The following is a 21,051-nucleotide window of genomic DNA, read 5'->3' on the forward strand; positions in this document are numbered from 1 at the left end:
GGTGTACAGAAGGGGTAGCACCTCTAGTGAAGGGGCTTGACACGTCAATTCTGGGGCAGCTCACTCACCTTTGGTCCTCACCAGACACTCAACTCTTACATGTGGCTCTAAGCAACTGTTTGCATGCGACAGACCCCAGCACAACACTTCAACAGGCGGGCTAAACCAAGTGAGGGTAGATGAGGGTAGCCAGTGGCCTCCTACCCTGGTGAGGTAAGGACATGCCTGTCCTGATGTGCGAAGTCCGCTCCGGCAGACAGGCCGGACGAGATCCACAGTGACATCCAACAGCCTAGGAAGGTGGTCCTACAATACTCGGCGAAGAGCAAAGGGCATGACAAGGCACAGAAGGCGTCATGGTCACCCACTGCAACCAAGGAAGACCCCAGTTTGTGACGCTTGCTCGTACCACTGGACCGGACCTCTCAGTTGGAGAATGAGGAGCTGCCCCAATGCAATAGCTTTCCTACTCTAAAAACTCTTCTGCACAGGACTCCCGTCACCGTTGGACATGACGGACAACCACCGTATACAACCAAATGGAACAATGTTCCAGACCACAGTGCACCCACAAAACATAGATCCCATGCAGCACATAAACAAAATATTACAAGTAAATAAAATATAATTTACAATGCATGTAGTGCACAGCGCAGGTAAACAGTAAACAACTCGCTGTCCCAGTGACGAGAACTCAGTGGTAACAGGGTATTCATTAGTCTCACAGCCTGAGGAAAGAAGCTGTTATCTAGTCTGATAGTTCTAGCTCTGATGCCTCTGCACCTCCTTCCTGACAGTAACAGGTCAAAGAGATTGTGGGATGGGTGGCAGGGATCGTAATTAATGCTTCGTCTTAAATGCTCCGGGTAAATGTCACAAATAAGGGAGAAGAGATACCCCAATGATCCTCTTGTCATCTGTAGGGTCGTATCAAAAATGATGTGCTGGAAGCATAAGTTGGTTGAGTGAAATATATGGATCTAGGGAATTCCATCCCCAGTCTGCCTGGCAGGGAGGTCGGCTGACAGTACAAGTGAGGGAAATGGGGGAGGTGCGACCAAGAGCTCCAATAACCTCTGCTGTCCTTGTGGCTGCGTGGGTTTTCACTTGGGTGCTTCAGTATCCTCCAAATTCCCAAAGATTCACATGCTTTTAGTTACATTGCACCTCCAGCTTAGGTGCAAGTTGGAGAACAGGGGGCAGGGGGCAGAGAGAATTGCTGAGGGTTAGTACAGATGCTTATATTATAACCAGATGAGTGGGATAAGCCTGTATATACCTCTAACAGCAGTATTTTTTAAAAAATCTGGTCACTCTCATGTTGCTGACTGTAAATGCTCGATGAGCACACACTGGTGGGGGTGGGGAAGAGGGAGAAAGAGTCCGGGAGGGAAGGGGGGGAGGGAGAGGGAGTCCGGGAGGGGAGGGGGGGTGGAGAGAGTGTCCGGGAGGGGAGGGGGGGGGTGGAGAGAGTGTCCGGGAGGGGAGGGGGGTGGAGAGAGAGTCCGGGAGGGGAGGGGGGGGAGAGAGTCCGGGAGGGGAGGGGGTAGAGAGAGTCCGGGAGGGGAGGGGGGTGGAGAGAGATTCGGGAGGGGTGGGAGGGGGAGAGAGTCCGGGAGGGAAAGGTGGGGGAGAGGAAAAGGAGGGAGACATACACACAAACAGATTCAGGTTTCCCTATGATATCAACTTCAACGCCAGACCGTGCCCTGAGGCACTGCACCTACTGCCGACACTGGGAGAACATACTCATTTCGATTGTTGCAGCCTCCAGGCTGACAATCACTGTCACCAATCACCGGCTCTGCGTTAGCCAACAACGTTTTCCGAGGGAGCCAGCTTGTCAGTGGGACCAGCGATATTCTGGCACTGCAGCAGGCAAAGACCAGATCATAAACAACAGTGAAATTTAAAATCCCCACGGTCAAATAAATGGCTGCCCTGCAAAAATAAATAAGAGCTAGTGTCCAGAGGGGCGTGAGGGAGGGTTAGCCCGCTGCAGAGGCTGTAAGTAGTGGGAGTGGGGGAACCCCAGGCCACCTCGACCCTCTGCCCTTCCCCAGGGCCCGAGCTCAGGCTCCGGGGGAGGTCACAACTCGAGGCCCGCCACCTCCAACATTCATTCCCCCTCATTCCCCTTCCCCTATCCCACTCCGTGAAAAATAAAGGCTGGAAAATGCTGATCACCAGGTTAATCCAACCAGGTTAGTGCTGACTAGCACCTAACCTGCATAATTATTGTTAACCAGCCAGCCACCTTCAGGTTGGACTGACAGCCAGAGTTAAATGCCCCGCTCCCGTGGCCCGACGCACCTATCTCACTGGTTATGCTAGTTGTGATCGGGTTAACTAGTTAACTAGCGCTCGCCCCCGGTTTAACTCACCGAACACCTCGAGCTGGGGATAAACATCAGCCGCAGAGTCAGGTCGCTCCGCACGCCCGCCGGCACGCTGCCCCCTGCGTCGCCACGCACGGTGTGACGTTGCACGCAAGGACCCACCCCCTCCCCCTCCCCCTCCGCCCGGCCACCGACCGTGTACGCACGCGCAGTGCGTTCAAGATGGTGAGATGTTCATTCACCTAGCGCCTGTTCCCCGTTTGCTGAAAAGTTCTTAGGACTTTTTTTTGCAGCACTCATCTTGATTGCAGAGCAGGAAAATTTATAAATGCTGAAGCTCATCCAACTCCTATAAGCAGATGATAAAGAGAGTCCTTCTCAGCGATGACTATAATAACACTAGACAGCAGTTTTTTTTCGAAAGCGTTGCTCGCTCAGAATTTGTTTTGTTTATGATCGCCCGCTTGAAGCTGAACAAAAGTATAATTTCAGACCACTTGTACTACGTAGGAATTTGGAGAAACAAGAAATTAACTTTTATTGAGTATAATATGTTTAATTGAATAACACTGCTGGCGCTTTACAATAGTTCAATTCAGCTAAAATATTTTGTTGATGATTTTCATTTGTACTCAGTGTCTGAGGCTTCTTGCTTAAGTGTTCAACAATAATCAGCCAGCATTGGTGGATTCCAGTTGCCCTGATACCCTTTCTGCATGACAGCACTGCCCTGGTGAAACTTTTCACCATGCTGGTTACTGACAGCACCAAGATTTGCAGGGAAGAAGTCTAAATGGGAATGCTGAAAGTGAATCTTTAGTGATATGTTACACTTCATGGTTCTGTAGACTTGAAGCATGTCGTCATCCAGCTCCGTGTAGATTGGTGCTCTGTAGTTGCCAAGAAAACTTTCAACAACATCGTTGAATGCCTTCCATGTGATTTTCTTCGGTCCCACTAGAAGTTCTTCGAATTGCCTGTCATTAATGACCTGTTTGAATTGTGGACCAACAAAAATGCCTTCCTTAATCTCAGCATCAGTTATTCTAACTTGAATTATGAATTTAAGTCACAAGTATAGGTGATTTTAAAAAAATGGTGCATGATAAGGAAATTTCATGGTGATTTTCATGATCAGCAGACCAAAATCCATAAGATACACTCAAAAGTATTGGGGAAGCCAAATCTTTGTTGTCCAGAGGTCCTTGTTCTTTCTTGTAAAAACTGCGATTAATTTCAGGTGAAAACAATTTATCTGATGCTCTGTGCCTGCGATGCTGCTGCAAGTAAGATTTTCATTGCACCTGTGCACACATGTACTTATGCAGACGACAATAAACCTGAGTTTAACTGTAACGCCATAAGACATATGGTCATAATTAGGCCATTTGACCCTCTGAGTTTGCCTTGTATCTTTCTGATATCTTGCCTTATATCTGAATGGAAAATCCTACAAAAGGTAATGGATTTAGTTCGGTACGTCAAGGGTAAAGGCCCCCCAACCATCGAGCACATCTACATGAAACGTTGTTGCAGGAAACCAGCATCCATCATCACCACCCAGGCCATGCTCTTTTCTCGCTGCTGCCATCAGGTACAAGGTACAAAAGCTTCAGGACTTGCATGTCCAGGTTCAAGAATAGTTACTGTCCCTCAACCTTTTAAACAAAATGGGATAACTACACTCAACATCACTTGCCCTATCATTGAGATGTTTCCACAACCAATAATCTCACTTTAAGCACTCTTTATCTTGTTTCTCATGTTCTCATTATTTATTTATTGCTATTTATTTATTTTTGCATTTGCACAGTTTGCTGTCATCTGCACTCTGGTTGATCTTTCATTGATCTGGTTATAGTTACTATTCTATAGATTTGCTGAGTATGCCAACAGGAAAATGAATCCCAGGGTTTTATATGCTGACATATACAGTATGTACTTTGATAATAAGATTTTCTTTGAACTTTGTATAAGGTGAAACATAAACATGAGATCCCGCTGGTGCTAGAATTCCAGAGTAACACACTCAAAATGCTGGAGGAACTCAGTGGGTCAGGCAGCATCTATGGAGAGGAGTAAAGAGTCAGCATTCCAGCCTTCATCAGGACTGCAAAGGAAGAGAGTAGAAGGTTAAAGGTAGGAGGTTGGGATGGGATGTGAGCAGGAATCTTTTTTCCACATATAAAGAATGGATCTCAGGGTTGTATGTGGTGACATATATGTACTTTGATAATAAAATTTATTTTGAACTTTGAATAGTGGGTTGAGCAGCATCTGTGGGAGGGAAGAGGAGAAAAGAATTGTCAACGTTTCAGGCTGAAGCTGCTCAATGTGCTGAGATCTTCCAGTAGTTTGTTCATTGCTCTTTCTCAATGAAGGTAGTGAAGAAGTTCAAAATCAGAATCCGGTTTAACGTCACCGGCATAAGTCATGAAATGGCAGCAGTACAGTCCAGGCATAACAAATTACTATACGCTACAATTAACAGAAATAAATAAATTTGCAGAAGAAGAATGGTGAGGTCGTGTTCATACATACATGGACTGATCAGAAATCTAACAGATTAACTTTAATGAAACATGCATGAAATGCTTATTTTTTCTTGCATCAGCAACCAAACAGTCTGAGGATCTGAACCAGAATTAGGTTTAAGATCACTGGCATATATCGTGAAATTTGTTGTTTTGCAGCAGCAGTACATTGCAACACATAAGATAGAAGAAAACTGTGAATTACAGTACGTGTATATATATATATATATACACACACACACACTAAATAGTTAAATAAGTAGAAATTTTAAAATATAAATAAAAAGTAGTAGGTTGTGCTCATGGGTTCAATGTCCATTCAGAAATTGGATGGCCGGGGGAACAAGCTGTTCCTGAATCATTGAGTGTGTATCTTCAGGCTTCTGTACCTCCTCCCTGATGGTAGCAATGAGAACAAGGCATGACCTGAGTGTTGGGCGGTCCTTTTTATGGCATCGCTCCTTGAAGATGTCCTGGATACTACAGAGGCTAGTGCCCATGATGGAGTTGACTGAGTTTACAACTCTCTGCAGCTTATTTTGATCCTATGCAGTAGCCGCCCACTCCCCGCTCCCCACTTTCGTACCAGATGGCGATATAGCCAGTTAGAATGCTCTTCACGGTCCACCTATAGAAAATTGCAAGTGTCTTTGGTAACATACCAAATCTCCTCAAACTCCAATGAAATATAGTTGCTGTCATGCCTTCTTTGTAACTGCATTGTGAGGATTGTGCTGGAGGCAGCCCCCAAATGTCTCCTCGCTTTCAGTGCCAAAATAGCATGCAGACAATTCACTAACCCCAACCCTACACGGTACGTTTCTGGAGTGTGGGAGAAAACCAGAGCACCTTACGGAAACCCACACGGTCACACTGAGAACATACAAGCTCCTTACAGACAGAAAGAATCTCGATCTTCCAATTCCTGTCACTGTAAAGCAATTGTGACAACTGCTACGTGATCGTGCCGCCCAAATGGCAGAGGGAAAGAAGCTGTTAGCCCAACACAGGCAAAGACAAATCCAGCACCCCATTCAATACTTTTTAAAAATAATATTTAATGTTGTGGGCCATATACTAGAAAATAGAAATTTGTATTTATAGTTATATAGCACATCCTGTCTTAGATAAGGGGCCCATAACTGCTCACAATACTCCAAGTGGGGCCTCACCAGTATTTTATAAAGCCTCAACATTACATCCTTGCTTTTATATTCTAGTCCTCTCAAAATGAATGCTAACATTTAATTTGCCTTCCTTGCCACCGACTCAGCTTACATGTTAACCTTTAGGGAAGCCGGCACAAGGACACCCAAATCTGTCTTCTGTGCTGTGGGCCGAAGTGCTTTACAGGTCTGTGATTTTTCTCTTTAACAGAAAGCAGAGGTATCTTCAAATAGCAGTTTGTAAAAGCTTACATTCCTATAAAAAACATAGACTACGTTTCAACAGTCACGAAATGTCTCTGTTCCCAAGGTGAGGCTTTCCTTTCCAGAGTGTCAGTGATGTCCTCCTTCTTCAAAGAACAGGGCTTTGCCTTCCTCCACCATTGATGCTGCCCTCACCCGCATCTCCCCTATTTCCCAAGCATCCATGCTCACCCCAAATTGCTGCTGCCTTAACAGGGATAGAGTTCCTCTTGTCCTTGCCTACCACCCCATGAGCCTCCGCATCGAACACATCATTTTCCACAGCCTCCGCCATCTTCAACAGGATCCCACCACCAAACATATCTTTACCTCTCCCTCACCCCCATTCACCGCTTCTGGTAGAGATCACTCTCTCCATGACTCCCTTGCCATTCATCCCTCCTCACTATCTCCCTCCTGACACTGACCCCTGCAAGCGGCAGAAGGTCCATTCATTTCCTCCCTTACCTACATTCAGGGCTCCAAACAGTCCTTCCAGGTGAGGCAACACTTCGTTCTGTCTGGATAGTCTCCAACCTGATGGTCTGAGCATTGATTTCTCCTTCTGATAATTTTTCCTCTCCCACTTTCCCTCTTCTTCTATTCCCCACTTTGGCCTCTTCACCTCTTCTCCTTACCTGCCTATCACCTCCCCCTGGTGGCGCCGCTTCTTCCCTCCCACAGATGCTGATCTCATATCAGATTCCTTCCTCTCCAGCCCTTGACCTTTCCCACCCACCTGGCTTCACCTATCACCTTCTAGCTAGCCTCTTTCCCCTCACGCCACCTTTTTATTCTGGCATCTTTCCCCTTCCTTCTCAGTCCTGAAGAAGGGTCTCAGTCAAAAACATAAACTGTTTATTCATTTCCATAGATGCTGTCTGGTCCAGTGTTTTGTGTGGGTGGCTCTGGATTCCCAGCATTGGCAGAATCTCTTGTGTTTAGATTTCAACAGTATCTTTCTTGATAAGCACATTTCAATGGCCTGATCTACTGAATGACGCTATGTATTCAAGGCTTCCTTATTTGTCTATCTCACTTCGGCTTCCTTTTTTTTTGTCCGCCTTCTTGGAACTTAAGTACTGCTCTAATCGCACCACCACACTTCTGAAGAGAAGGAAGATTACAGGTCACAAGGTAATTCGTATCACAACTACGAGAAAGTCTGCAGAGCCAATGGTGTCTGTAGCCAGGCTGAGATCCTGAAGTTTCTCAGCAGGTTCTGCAGTTTGGCATCGTACCTTTAACTTGTCGAACTCTAGCTTCTTTGCTACGTGAATCATCTCTTCCATTTGTTTCATTATCCTGACTTCCCTGCTGCAGTCTTCGATGATCTGCGAGGGGAGAAGCAAAGGGACAGCATTAACTTGAGGAAGTCTGCAGATGCTGGAAGTCCAAAGCAACTCACACAAAACGCTGGAGGAGCTCGGCAGGTCAGGCAGTTTCTGCAGAAGTCGATATTTCTGGCTGAGACCCTTCTTCAGGACTGAGAAGGAAGGGGGAAGGCGCCAGAATAAGGGGGTGGGGGAGAGGCTAGCTGGAAAGTGATAGGTGAAGCCAGGTGGGTGGGAAAGGTCAAAGGCTGGAGAGGAAGGAATCTGATAGGAGAGCAGAGTGGACCATAGGAGAAAGGAAAAAAGGAGGGGACCCGGGGGGGGGGGGGGGAGGTGATAGGCAGGTGAGAAGAAGTGAAAGGTCAGAGTGGGGAATGTTGGGGGGGGGTGCAGATTTTGTTCACCAGCAGGAGAAATGGATATTCAATCCATCAGGCTGGAGGGCGCCCAGATAGAATAAGGTGCTGCTCCTCCCCCTGAAGGTGGCCTCCTCACCACAGTTCATGCGTAATCTGGCTGGGGTCATCTATTGTGTCCGATGCTCCCAGTGTGGCCTCCTCGACATTGGTGAGACCCATCATAAATAGGGGAGGGCCAGGGGATCTCCTTCGTCAAGCACCTCCACATCATCTGCCACAGGGGGGACTTCCTGGTGGCCAATCATTTTAATTCCCATTCCCATTCCTGTTCCAACGTGTCAATCCATGACCACTGTACTCTTTTCCATTGACGCTGCCTGACCTGCTGAGTTCCTCCAGCATTTTGGGTGTGGTAATTCATATCGCACTTTGGAGTGCATCTTAATGTGTTACAGTTACTAATGCCTGATTTCATATTCAGAATCAGAATCAGGTTTAATATCACCGGCATATGTCGTGAAATTTGTTAACGTTATACCAGCAGTACAGTGCAATACATGATAAATAAATATAGAGAAAAAGAATTGAGTTACATTAAGTCCGTATTTGTCCATTAAATAGTTAAGTTAAAATAAGTAATGCAAAAAAATCAGAAATAAAAAAGTAGTGAGGTAGTGTTCACAGGTTCAATGTCCATTTAGAAATCAGATGGCAGAGGGGAAGAAGCTGTTCCTGAATCGCTGAGTGTGTGCCTTCAGGTTTCTGAACCTCCTCCCTGACAGTAACAGTGTAAAGAGCGCACGTCCTGGGTGCTGGGGTTCCTTAATGATAGTCACCATTCCCTAAGGCATCACTCGTTGAAGATGTCCTTTATACTATGGAGGCTGGTACCCATGATGGGGCTGACTAATTTTACAACTTTCTGCAACTTACTTCCATCTTGTGCGGTAGCCCCTCCCCCAACCCCATACCAGACAGTGATGCAGCCACTCAGAATGTTCTTCACGGTACATTCATAAAAGTTTTCGAGTGTTTTAGTTGACAAGCCAACTCTCCTCAAACTCCTAATGAAATAAAGCCGCTGTCGTGCCTTCTTTGTAGCTGCATCAATATTTTGCATCCAGGTTAGGTCCTCAGAGATATTGACACCCAGGAACTTGAAATTGCTCACTCTCTCCACTTCTAATCCCTCTGTGAGGACTTGTTTGTGTTCCCTGGTCTTACCCTTTCTGAAGGCCACTATCAGCTCTTTGGTCTTACTGACGTTGAGTGCAAGGTTGTAGCTGTGACTCCACTCATCTAGCTGATAATATCTCGCTCTTGTATGCCCTTTCATCACCATCTGAAATTCTCCCAACAATGGTTGTATCATCAGAAAATGTATGGATGGCATTTGAGCTGTACTAGCCACACAGTGCTAGGTTCTAATGTATTCTTGGGCACTCCCCCAGGATTGAAGGTGCCTTACTTCTAGTCTGCTTCTATTGGTTCTGAAGTGGCTGACAAGACCAATGTGGCAACCACAGATCCTTATCCAGATAAAGCAGGAGCTGACTGAAGGGATGGGCAGAAGTGTTGTTCGACATCTGGTAAGTCATAGAGCCACACGGCTTGGAAACAGGCCCTTTGGCCCATCTCGTCAATGCTGACCACATCTCGGCAGTGCCAGTGATCAGAAGATCAGGGTCCAATTCCCACTGGCATCTATAAGCAGTTGCACGTTCTCTCCTGTGATTGCATGGCTTTCCTCTGGATGTTCTGGTCTCGTCCCACATTCCGAACTTGTATGGGTTAGGATTAGTGAGTTGCGGGCATACTACGTTGGTGCAGGAGCGTAGCGACACTTACATGCTGCCCTTGACAAATCATTGCACTATGCTGGTCATGGATGCATTTCCCTATACTGTACATTTGAAGTTTCGATTTACACATGACAAATAAAGCTAATATTTAGCCCCATTTGCTAGCATTTTACACGTATCGCCCAAAACCTTTCCTCTCGATGTATTTGGCCCAATACCTTTCTCCAACTTCCAGTAATTCCCTCCCCCCCCCCAACTTCCTCTATCCCTATTTCACATCACCTCCCTCATAGTTCCACCTCCTTCTACTACTTCGCATTGTTCTCCTGCCAATCACCTCCCTGCTTCCCCTCCTCCACCCCTTTGTCTTTAAAATTACTGTTTTTTTCAACTACCAGCATTCTTCAAACCCTCCCCAAAATTCTTCCTTCAGTCCTGACGAAAGGTTTCGGCCCGAAATGTCAACTAATCTTTTCAGCTGATGCTGACTGACCTGCTGAGTTCCTCCAGCGCATTGTGAGTGTTCCTTTGACAACAGCATCTGCAGATTATTTTGTGTTTACCTTTAGTTAATGTGCCTGCCTTAACCACTTCCTCTGCCAGCTCGTTCCATATACTGATCACACTCCGTAAACTCGAGAGAAAGTTGGAAATCCCAGGAGATCAGCAGATACGCCATCTGGCACCGACAGTCATTCCAAGGTCAAAGTCAGTTAGATCATATTTCTTCCCCATTCTGATGTTTGGTTTGAAGAACACTGAATCTCTTGTCCATGTCTGCATGCTTTTATTCATTGAGTTGCTGCCACATGATTGGCTGATTCAATACATGCTTGAACAAGCAGGTGTACTGTGGCCACTAAGCATATAACAAGCATTCCAAAGCAGTTCACATGGAATCAGAACGAATCCTGCCTTTTTGCCTTAATCCTTGAATGTCTTTGGATAAGAAAATTCTAACAGCTTCAGATTTAAAATTGACGATTAACTCTGTCCCCTGTGACCACATGGTTTTTGTCCGTGTGTTCTGATCTTGTCTGCTGCCTTCTCTATATGAAAGTGATTCCAATCTCCATAAAATAATTTCAAAAATATACACAGTATCTCCACTTTCTCAGAAGGTTAATGAGGGTTGCAGAGCCACCAAACGCGAACAAATTCTTACTCAACTATACACACCACCTCCAATTCCTAATACATGTAAATGTATTTGGAGGATAAAGTTAATTCTTGATCACTGGTCCTTGATCCTTGAAATTGTGCGGAAAGTATCCTGACTGAACATAGAATATAGAATAGTACAGCACAGTACAGGCCCTTTGGCCCACAATGTTGTGCCGACCCTCAAACCCTGCCTCCCATATAAGCCCCCACCTGAAATTCCTCCATATACCTGTCTAGCAGTCTCTTAAACTTTACTACTGTATCTGCCTCCACCACTGACTCACGCACTGCATTCCACGCACCAACCACTCTCTGAGTAAAAAAATCTTCCTCTAATATCTCCCTTGAACTTCCCACCCCTTACCTTAAAGCCATGTCCTCTTGTATTGAGCAGTGGTGCCCTGGGGAAGAGGCCCTGGCTATCCACTCTATCTATTCCTCTTATTATCTTGTACACCTCTATCATGTCTCCTCTCATCCTCCTTCTCTCCAAAGAGTAAAGCCCTAGCTCCCTTAATCTCTGATCATAATGCATACTCTCTAAACCAGGCAGCATCCTGGTAAATCTCCTCTGTACCCTTTCCAATGCTTCCACTTCCTTCCTATAGTGAGGCGACCAAAACTGGACACAGTACTCCAAGTGTGGTCGAACCAGAGTTTTATAGAGCTGCATCATTACATCGCGACTCTTAAACTCTATCCCTCGACTTATGAAAGCTAACACCCCATAAGCTTTCTTAACTACCCTGGTTGTATCATGGTCTGGATTTTGCTTAGACCTCCATTGGTCAGGGTCAACCATGGACGTTGCACCCCAGCTAGCCAGGGTGGTACATTATGGAGAGCAAGTTATTGTCCATGTAGCAAGCTCCCCCTCTCCATGCAAAGGAATGGCAAAAACCAATACAGCTTGGCACCAGCAATGTCACAGGACTTGCCAGTCAACATTGAACTCAACATAGAACTGTCTTAGGGAATCCAGCTCCAGACTTTTCCTTCGAGGGTTTAAACCAAAACTTTCTTCATGAGTCAGTATAGCCGCAAGGCAGCGGAGGTTTGAGATCAGAGTTTTCCCTTTCCTGGATGAGCTGCCAACCATGCCAGTAACCCGGCATTGCCCCTTCTGTCAATAGAAGTGGCTCCGCTGGGCTTAGTAGCTAAGCCACACGTGCAGGTCAGGAGCTGGACTTGGTTGTCAGAGGCTATTTGAGATGCAAGCCATTGAGAGCATTTAATAGATATTGGGAGCTTGTCCATATTACCACCCCCGGCTTTAACAACGTTGATGGTCTGTACGGCAATTCGAATGCACAGGAACGTTAGAAGCTGTAGAGAGTGATGGACTCTGCCCAATACATCACAGGCACCTCCCACCCACCATCGGTCGTACTTACAGGAGGCACTGCCTCAGGAAGGCAGCATCCATCAGTGAAAATCCCCACCATCCGCGCCGCGCCATCTTCTCACAGCTACCATCGGACAATAAAAATCCCCACCATCTGGGCCACGCCATCTTCTCACAGCTACCATCGGACAATAAAAATCCCCACCATCTGGGCCACGCCATCTTCTCACAGCTACCATCGGACAATAAAAATCCCCACCATCTGGGCCACGCCATCTTCTCACAGCTACCATCGGGCAATAAAAATCCCCACCATCCGGGCCACGCCATCTTCTCACAGCTACCACTGGGCAATAAAAATCCCCACCATCCGGGCCACGCCATCTTCTCACAGTTACCATCCATCAATAAAAATCCCCACCATCCGGGCCACGCCATCTTCTCACCGCTACCACTGGGCAATAAAAATCCCCACCATCCGGGCCACGCCATCTTCTCACAGCTGCCATCCATCAATAAAAATCCCCACCATCCGGGCCACGCCATCTTCTCACAGCTGCCATCCATCAATAAAAATCCCCACCATCCGGGCCACGCCATCTTCTCACAGCTGCCATCCATCAATAAAAATCCCCACCATCCGGGCCACGCCATCTTCTCACAGCTACCATCGGGCAATAAAAATCCCCACCATCCGGGCCACGCCATCTTCTCACAGCTGCCATCCATCAATAAAAATCCCCACCATCCGGGCCACACCATCTTCTCACAGCTACCATCGGGCAATAAAAATCCCCACCATCCGGGCCACGCCATCTTCTCACAGCTACCATCGGGCAATAAAAATCCCCACCATCCGGGCCATGCCATCTTCTCACAGCTACCACTGGGCAATAAAAATCCCCACCATCCGGGCCACGCCATCTTCTCACAGTTACCATCCATCAATAAAAATCCCCACCATCCGGGCCACGCCATCTTCTCACAGCTACCACTGGGCAATAAAAATCCCCACCATCCGGGCCATGCCATCTTCTCACAGCTACCACTGGGCAATGAAAATCCCCACCATCCGGACCACGCCATCTATTCACAGCTGCCATCCATCAATAAAAATCCCCACCATCCGGGCCACACCATCTTCTCACAGCTGCCATCCATCAATAAAAATCCCCACCATCCGGGCCACGCCATCTTCTCACAGCTACCATCGGGCAATAAAAATCCCCACCATCCAGGCCACGCCATCTTCTCACAGCTACCATCGGGCAATAAAAATCCCACCATCCGGGCCACGCCATCTCCTCACAGCTACCATCGGGCAATAAAAATCCCCACCATCCGGGCCACGCCATCTTCTCACAGCTACCATCGGGCAATAAAAATCCCCACCATCCGGGCCACGCCATCTTCTCACAGCTACCATCAGGCAATAAAAATCCCCACCATCCAGGCCACGCCATCTTCTCACAGCTACCATCGGGCAGGAGGTACGGAAGCCAGGTGTCCTACCCCACCAGGTTCAAGAACAGCTTCTTCAACAACACTATGACAAAACTATTCTACACTTTGGTGGAAGGAATAAAGGCGTCGACTATTTTGTAAATGGGGAGAAAATTCAAAAGTCAAAGGTGCAGAGGGACTTAGGAGTCCTCGTGCAGGATTCGCACGAGGTTGACTTGCAGGTTGAGTTGGTGGTGATGAAGAATAATGCAATGTTAGAATACAAAAACAATGCCTGGGCTTTATGAGCATCAGCCAGAACACGCAGAGTATTATGAGCGGTTTTGGGCCCCCCTATCTAAGAACGGGTGTGCCTGCATTAGAGAAAGTCTAGAGGGTTTAGGGCTAACGTTAGGGAGCACTTTGGTCTGCGTGGATGAGTTGGGCTGAAAGGTCTCTTTTGCTAATGTATGAATTTATGACACTGCTCATGTTCTTACAGTTACTGCCCAATTACACCACTGGCATTTAGGGCAGCAATGACGGTCCTCCACCCAGCAGTGTTCAAGGCTTCCTTCATCACTTCAGTAGCTTCCTCTTGGTTTTCACTACCATCAGTCACACAAGTCCCGGGTGAAGACTCAGGAATACCGTCACACTCAGATGTAGAACGTTTCTTCATTGCTGTTTCTGTAAGTTTTGTTTGACCAGTCAGGGTTGTTAGCCCTGAGCTGAACCCCTGAACCTGGAGGACCAGGAGACCACTCTTACTCTGACCTCTGCCCTTTGATCTGTTGGCCTGGGTGACCCTACCAAGAGCCAAAGCATAACACCCTGACTCCAGCCAACATAGCTCTCTGGGTCATTGAGGCATGCAAGTCTCTAAACCCAACGACAAGATTGTGGTCCTCTTGGAAAACTGGGTGGAGGAATTTCTTCACACCTGAGCCCTTTGTTTTGAGACCATCACTACAGGTTCTGGGCACCTCAACTAGGGGAAACATCAGGCTTCTAGAAAACTTTGCACAAGGTTTTCTTCTTATTCTTTTAAACTCCTGAGAGAATAGACATGGCTTGTGTAATCTCTCTGAACAAGATTGCCACCTCAAGAATCAATCTGGTCGAACTTCACTACATACCCCAAGTCCCAAATATATATATATATATTAGCTTCTTCTTCTTGGGCCTTTAGCTTCCAGTGGGGTTAGGGTTTGATGACCTCCCATCTCCATTGTCCAAAGTCAATGGTTTGGTTGGAGTTCATCAATGCTTCTGCAGTCCATTGTATCCACTGTACAGAGGATTGGTTTTTACAGCTTCACCCTGTTGGCCGGCATTACCCGTTTTTACCTCTCACAATATTTCCTTAGCCACACACATAAAATGCCAGAGGAATTCAACAGGTTAGGCAGCGTCTGTGGAGGGGGAAAACAGTTGTTGTTTTGGACCAAGACTCATAAGTCCCAATGAAGGATCACAGCCCAAAATGTCTCTACTTATTCGCCTCCATAGACACTGCCTGACCTGCTGCATTCCTCCAGCATTTTGTGTGCGTTGCTCTGGATTTCCAGCATCTTGAGAATCTCTCGGACATAGCACAGACATGCCCATAACAGTCCACTCCTGATCTCACCAGGAATCCATGTAATTATATCTGGATCTCTTGCATTTGAATTTACTTGCAATAAAGACATATGCTTGCCTTCCTTATCGCCTGCTCTATCTAAAGGTTAACTTCCTGTAATCCATCTACAATACCTTCCAAACACAATATCTTTCAGTCTCTAAACACTTATGAAATACTCTCATGAATTTCCACAATACATTTTATTTTTCACCTTCTCCTCCATTCGCTTTAGCCTGCCAGGATTCCCCCAAAATCCCCTCTGCATGTTCCTCAACTGCCTCTCAGCTTAGTCCTTTGGAACCTCTCTAATGACAACACATCCATTCATAGATCATCATCACAATTACGTGCTGTGTCTTTCCATGACCATGATTGTTCTCAGCAATTTTCTTTTACAGAAGTGGTTTGCCATTGCCAGTTTCTGGGCAGTGTCTTTACCAGATGGGTGACCCCGGCCACTATCAATCCTCTTCAGAGATTGTCTGCCTGGTGTCAGTGGTCACATAACCAGGACTTGTGATCTGCACCGGCTGCTTATACGACCACCCACCACCTGCTCCCATGGCTTCACATGACCCTGATCAGGGTGGGGGGTGGGGGCTAAGCAGCTGCTACACCTTGCCCAACGGTGTTCTGCAGGATAGCAGAGGAAAGGAGCATCTTACACCTCCTTTGGTGGAGATGTATCTCCACCCCAATCCTCCCTGATTAGTTAAGGGGTTAACACTCCAAGTGTAGTCTGACCAATGCCTTATAAAACCTCAGCATTACACCCTTACTTTTATAATCAACTCCTCTTAAACCCAATTACACAAATTTTACATCAATCCTATTTATTCTACATTAATCCTACATTCTCCTCAGCTAGTCTCCCTGATTCTGTCAACCACCCACACGCTAGGGAAAATTTTACATTGGCCTATTAACCTACCGAACTGCACAGCTTTGGGACGTGCGAAGAAACTGGAGCACCCAGGAGTAACCTATCTGGTCACGGCGACAGGTAAGCATTCAGGCATTCTCATGTCAGCCAAAATTCCAACAACTTCCAGTATTTCTCAGATTCCAAACTCCACAAAGACAGTTCCGGTGGTCAGGATCGAACCAAGATCATTACTTTCACACTTAGCAAGATACTTTGATTTTGCATGCCATCCAGACAGATTAATGCATAGATAAGGAATTTAATTTCAAAGTTCGAAGTAAACTTTATTATAAAGTACCATATGTCACCATATACAACCCTGAGATTCGTTTTCTTATGGGTATACTCAGCAAATTTAGAGGAATAATAACTGTAACAGAGTCAATGAAAGGCCGCCCAACTAGGACGTTCAACCAGAGGGCAGAAGACGACAAACTGTGCAAACAAGAAAAGCAATAATAATAAGACAATAAATATTGAGGACGTGAGTCTTTGAAAATCAGCCCATTGGTTGTGGAAACATTTCATGCACTTAGTCATAGTCATACTTTATTGATCCCGGGGGAAATTGGTTTTTGTTACAGTTGCACCATAAATAATTAAGTAGTAATAAAACCATATATAGTTAAATAGTAATATGTAAATTATGCCAGGAAGTAAGTCCAGGACCAGTCTATTGGCTCAGGGAGTCTGACCCTCCAAGGGAGGAGTTGTAAAGTTTGATGGCCACAGGCAGGAATGACTTCCTATGACGCTCTGTGCTGCATCTCGGTGGAATGAGTCTCTGGCTGAATGTACTCCTGTGCCCACCCAGTACATTATGTAGTGGGTGGGAGACATTGTCCAAGATGGCATGCAACTTGGACAGCATCCTCTTTTCAGACACCACTGTCAGAGAGTCCAGTTCCATCCCCACGACATCACAGGCCTTATGAATGAGTTTGTTGATTCTGTTGGTGTCTGCTACCCTCAGCCTGCTGCCCCCAGCCTGCCGCCCCAGCACACAACAGCAAACGTGATCGCACTGGCCACCACAGGTTTGTAGAACATCTTCAGCATCGTCTGGCAGATGTTAAAGGACCTGTCTCCTCAGGAAATAGAGACGGCTCTGACCCTTCTTGTAGACAGCCTCAGTGTTCTTTGACCAGTCCAGTTTATTGTCAATTCGTATCCCCAGGTATTTGTAATCCTCCACCATGTCCACACTGACCCCCTGGATGGAAACAGGGGTCACCAGTACCTTAGCTTTCATCAGGTCTACCACCAGCTCCTTAGTCTTTTTCACATTAAGCTGCAGATAATTCTGCTCACACCATGTGACAAAGTTTCTTACCATAGCCCTGTACTCAGCCTCATTTCCCTTGCTGATGCATCCAACTATGGCAGAGTCATCAGAAAACTTCTGAAGATGACAAGACTCTGCAGTAGTTGACGTCCGAGGTATAAATGGTGAAGAGAAAGGGAGACAAGACAGTCCCCTGTGGAGCCCCAGTGCTGCTGATCACTCTGTTGGACACACAGTGTTGCAAGCTCACGTACTGTGGTCTGCCAGTCACGTAATCAAGAATCCATGATACCAGGGAAGCATCCACCTGCATCGTTGTCAGCTTCTCCCCCAGCAGAGCAGTGCGGATGGTGTTGAACGCACTGGAGAAGTCAAAAAACATGACCTTCACAGTGCTCGCTGGCTTGTCCAGGTGGGCGTAGACACGGTTCAGCAGGTAGACGATGGCATCCTCAACTCCTAGTTGGGGCTGGTAGGCAAACTGGAGAGGATCTAAGTGTGGCCTGACCATAGGCCGGAGCAGCTCCAGAACAAGACTCTCCAGGGTCTTCATGATGTGGGAGGTCAATGCCACCGGTCTGTAGTCATTGAGGCCACTGGGACGCAGCGTCTTCGGCACAGGGACAAGGCAGGACGTCTTCCACAGCACAGGAACCCTCTGGAGACCCAGGCTCAGGTTGAGTACATGGCGAAGTACTCCACATAGCTGAGGGGCACAGGCTTTGAGTATCCTGGTACTGACACCATCTGGTCCTGCAGCCTTGCTTGGGTTGAGATGTTTCAGCTGTCTTCTCACCTGTTCAGCTGTGAAGCCACCGTGGTGGTTTCGTGTGGGGAAGGGGTATAGTCATGAGAGTAGGGTGGGGGACTGTGAGGAGGGGTAGGAGGGGAGAGTGGAATATGTGTTGGTCGGGGGCCGACAACAGATGACTCATGTGGGGGATGGGCAGGGGCCACAATGTCAAATCTGTTAAAGAACAGGTTAAGTTCGTTGGCCCTGTCCACACTGCCTTCAGCTCCTCTGTTGCTAGTTTGCCGGAACCCAGTGATGGTCCTCATCCCACTCCAGACCTCTCTCATGTTGTTCTGCTGGAGTTTCCACTCAAGCTTCCTCCTGTACTTGTCTCTAGCCTCCCTGATCCTGGCTTTCAGGTCCCTCTGTATTGCCTTCAGCTCCTCCCTATTTCCATCTCTAAACGCCCTCTTTTTAGTGTTCAGGATGTCCTTAATGTCCTTTGTTACCCATGGCTTGTTATTTGAATAACAAAGGACTTTAATAATGAATTTTCCTTTGATATTTGCCCATTAGGAATGGTCCCTCTCTAGTTCCACTGATCTCCCAGCTATAGGAAGGATGTCATTAAGCTGAAAAGGATGCAGAAAAGATTCACGGGGATGTCACCAAGACTGGAAGACTTGAGTTATAACACTGGGACATTTCCCTTGGAGCAGAGGAGGCTGAGGGGTCACCTTACAGAAGTTGTTTACGTTAATAGTCACAAACTTTTTCCCAGGGTAGGGATAATCTTAAACTAGGGGCATAGGTTTAAGTTTAAGGTGAGGGGGGAAAGAGGGGCTAGTTTTTCATTCAGATAGGGGTGGGTATGTGGAATGTGCTGCCAGAGGAAGTCGTGGAGGTGGGTCCAATTATAAAATTTGAAAGACGTTTGGACAAGTATGCTACTGTTGAAAAGTCTTTGGCTCATACTGCATCTATAGCTAGGGTGCCTAAGACTTTGCACAGTACTGAATTTGTATAGGTGGAGTAGAGAGTGAGTTTGTAAACCTGATGTTGGGAATGGCAAGGGTGGAGTGCCGCAGGAGAGTTGTGCGACAGGTGGCAGAGGGAGAGTGCCAGGGGCGGGTGGGGTGGGTGGTGCAGGTACAGACACACCCAACCTGGCAAAGTATTTGATTCCAAACAATTGGTTTATTGATCTAGCTCTATATACTGTATATGTGCCTAAGACTTTTGCATAGTACTACACATGGGTGGGAAAGGTTTAGAGGGAGATGGGTCAAACACAGTCAAATGGGATGAGCTTGGGTGGTCATATTGGTCAGCATTGACCAGTCCGGCCAAAGGGCCTGTTTCAATGCTGTATGACTCAATGAGTAATTAGGTGCACATTACTTTATTTCCCAACAATTCACCAGTTTAATCAGGATCAGCTTTAATATCACTGGCATATGTTGTGAAATTTGTTGTCTTTGCAGCAGCAGTATAATGTAATACATAATAATTTTTAAAATCTGTGAATTACAGAAAGAGTATATATATTAAATAAGTAGTGTAAAAAAAGAATTTTTTAAAAAAAAGCTAGTGTTCACGGGTTGAACCTCCATTCAGAAATCAGATGGCAGAGGGGAAGAAGCTGTTCCTGAATCATTGAGTGTGTGCCTTCGGGGTCCTGGACCTCCTCCCTGATGGTGGCAGTGAGGACAGGGCATGTCCTGAGTGATGAGGGTCCTTAATGATGGATGCCACCTTTTTGTGGCATCGCTCCTTTGAGATGTCCTGGATACTATGGAGGCTCACCCCGATGATGGAGCTGACTGAGTTCACAATTCTCTGCAGTTTACTTTAAGAAAACTGGTGCAGTAAAGCTCCAGTAATCCGCTGTTGGACTAGTCAAACCCCCAATGGCTCAGCATCTGACAGGCAATGTTTACTCTGTTCCAACTCCACTCACTGCGTCCCAGTTCCCATAGTCCCTCTCCATTCACTGTGACCCCAGTTACCATATCCCTTTGAACTTACCTGCTTCACTGGTAAACTTAATTCACTGGAAAAATAAATTAAAACGTGTTCAAGACAAAGTCAAGTTTATTGTCACCTGCACAAGTCCATTGATGCACTGAAGCAGTGAAAAACATGCTTGCAGCAGCATCACAGGAACATCGCATTAGGTAAGCTGCGTTCACAGGGCTGTGTGCTTATGACTATGTGGCTAAGCACAGCTCCAATGCCATAGTCAAGGTTTCTGACGAATCAAAGGTGGTGATGAATCAGCATATAGGATGGAGATTGAAAACCTGGCTGAGCGTTGCCATAACAACAACCTCTTACTCAATGTCAGCAAGACCGAGGAGCTAATTACTGACTTCAGGAGGAGGAAAGCAGAGGTCCATGAGCCAGTCCTCATCAGGGGATCAGAGGTGGAAAAGGTCAACAGCTTTAAATTCCTCAGGAATCATCACTTTAGAGGATCTGTCCTGGGCCCAACAGGTAAGTGCAATTATGAAGAAAGCACAGCAATGACTCTACTTCCTTAGGAGTTTGCAAAGACTTGGCATGATATCTAAAATTTTGACAAACTTCTACAGATGTGTGGTGGAATGTATATTGACTGGCTACATCACAGCCTAGTATGGGAACACCGATGCCCTTCAGAAGAAAATCCTACAAAAAGTAATGGAGATGGCCCAGTCCATCATGCGCAAAGCCCTCCCCACCACGAAGCTTTGTTGTTGCAGGAAAGCAG

The 21,051-nt window shown here is 46.6% G+C and overlaps 1 protein-coding gene across 4 annotated transcripts in view; it reads right to left on the minus strand.

Moving 5' to 3' along the window:
- Nucleotides 1-21,051, minus strand: part of LOC140197842 (vigilin-like) — a 269,622-nt gene that overhangs the window by 233,666 nt on the left and 14,905 nt on the right. Inside the window, exon 2 of one of the 4 annotated variants that reach the window (XM_072258336.1) lies at nt 7,524-7,616. The gene's annotated coding sequence lies outside the window, so the exon portion shown is untranslated. Of the gene's footprint in view, nt 1-2,384; nt 2,471-7,523; nt 7,617-21,051 lie in introns of those variants that run through there. The other 3 variants (XM_072258334.1, XM_072258337.1, XM_072258335.1) reach the window with 3 other exon arrangements.

The sequence above is a fragment of the Mobula birostris genome, chromosome 5, assembly GCF_030028105.1.
Source record: "Mobula birostris isolate sMobBir1 chromosome 5, sMobBir1.hap1, whole genome shotgun sequence".
Lineage (NCBI taxonomy): Eukaryota > Metazoa > Chordata > Chondrichthyes > Myliobatiformes > Myliobatidae > Mobula > Mobula birostris.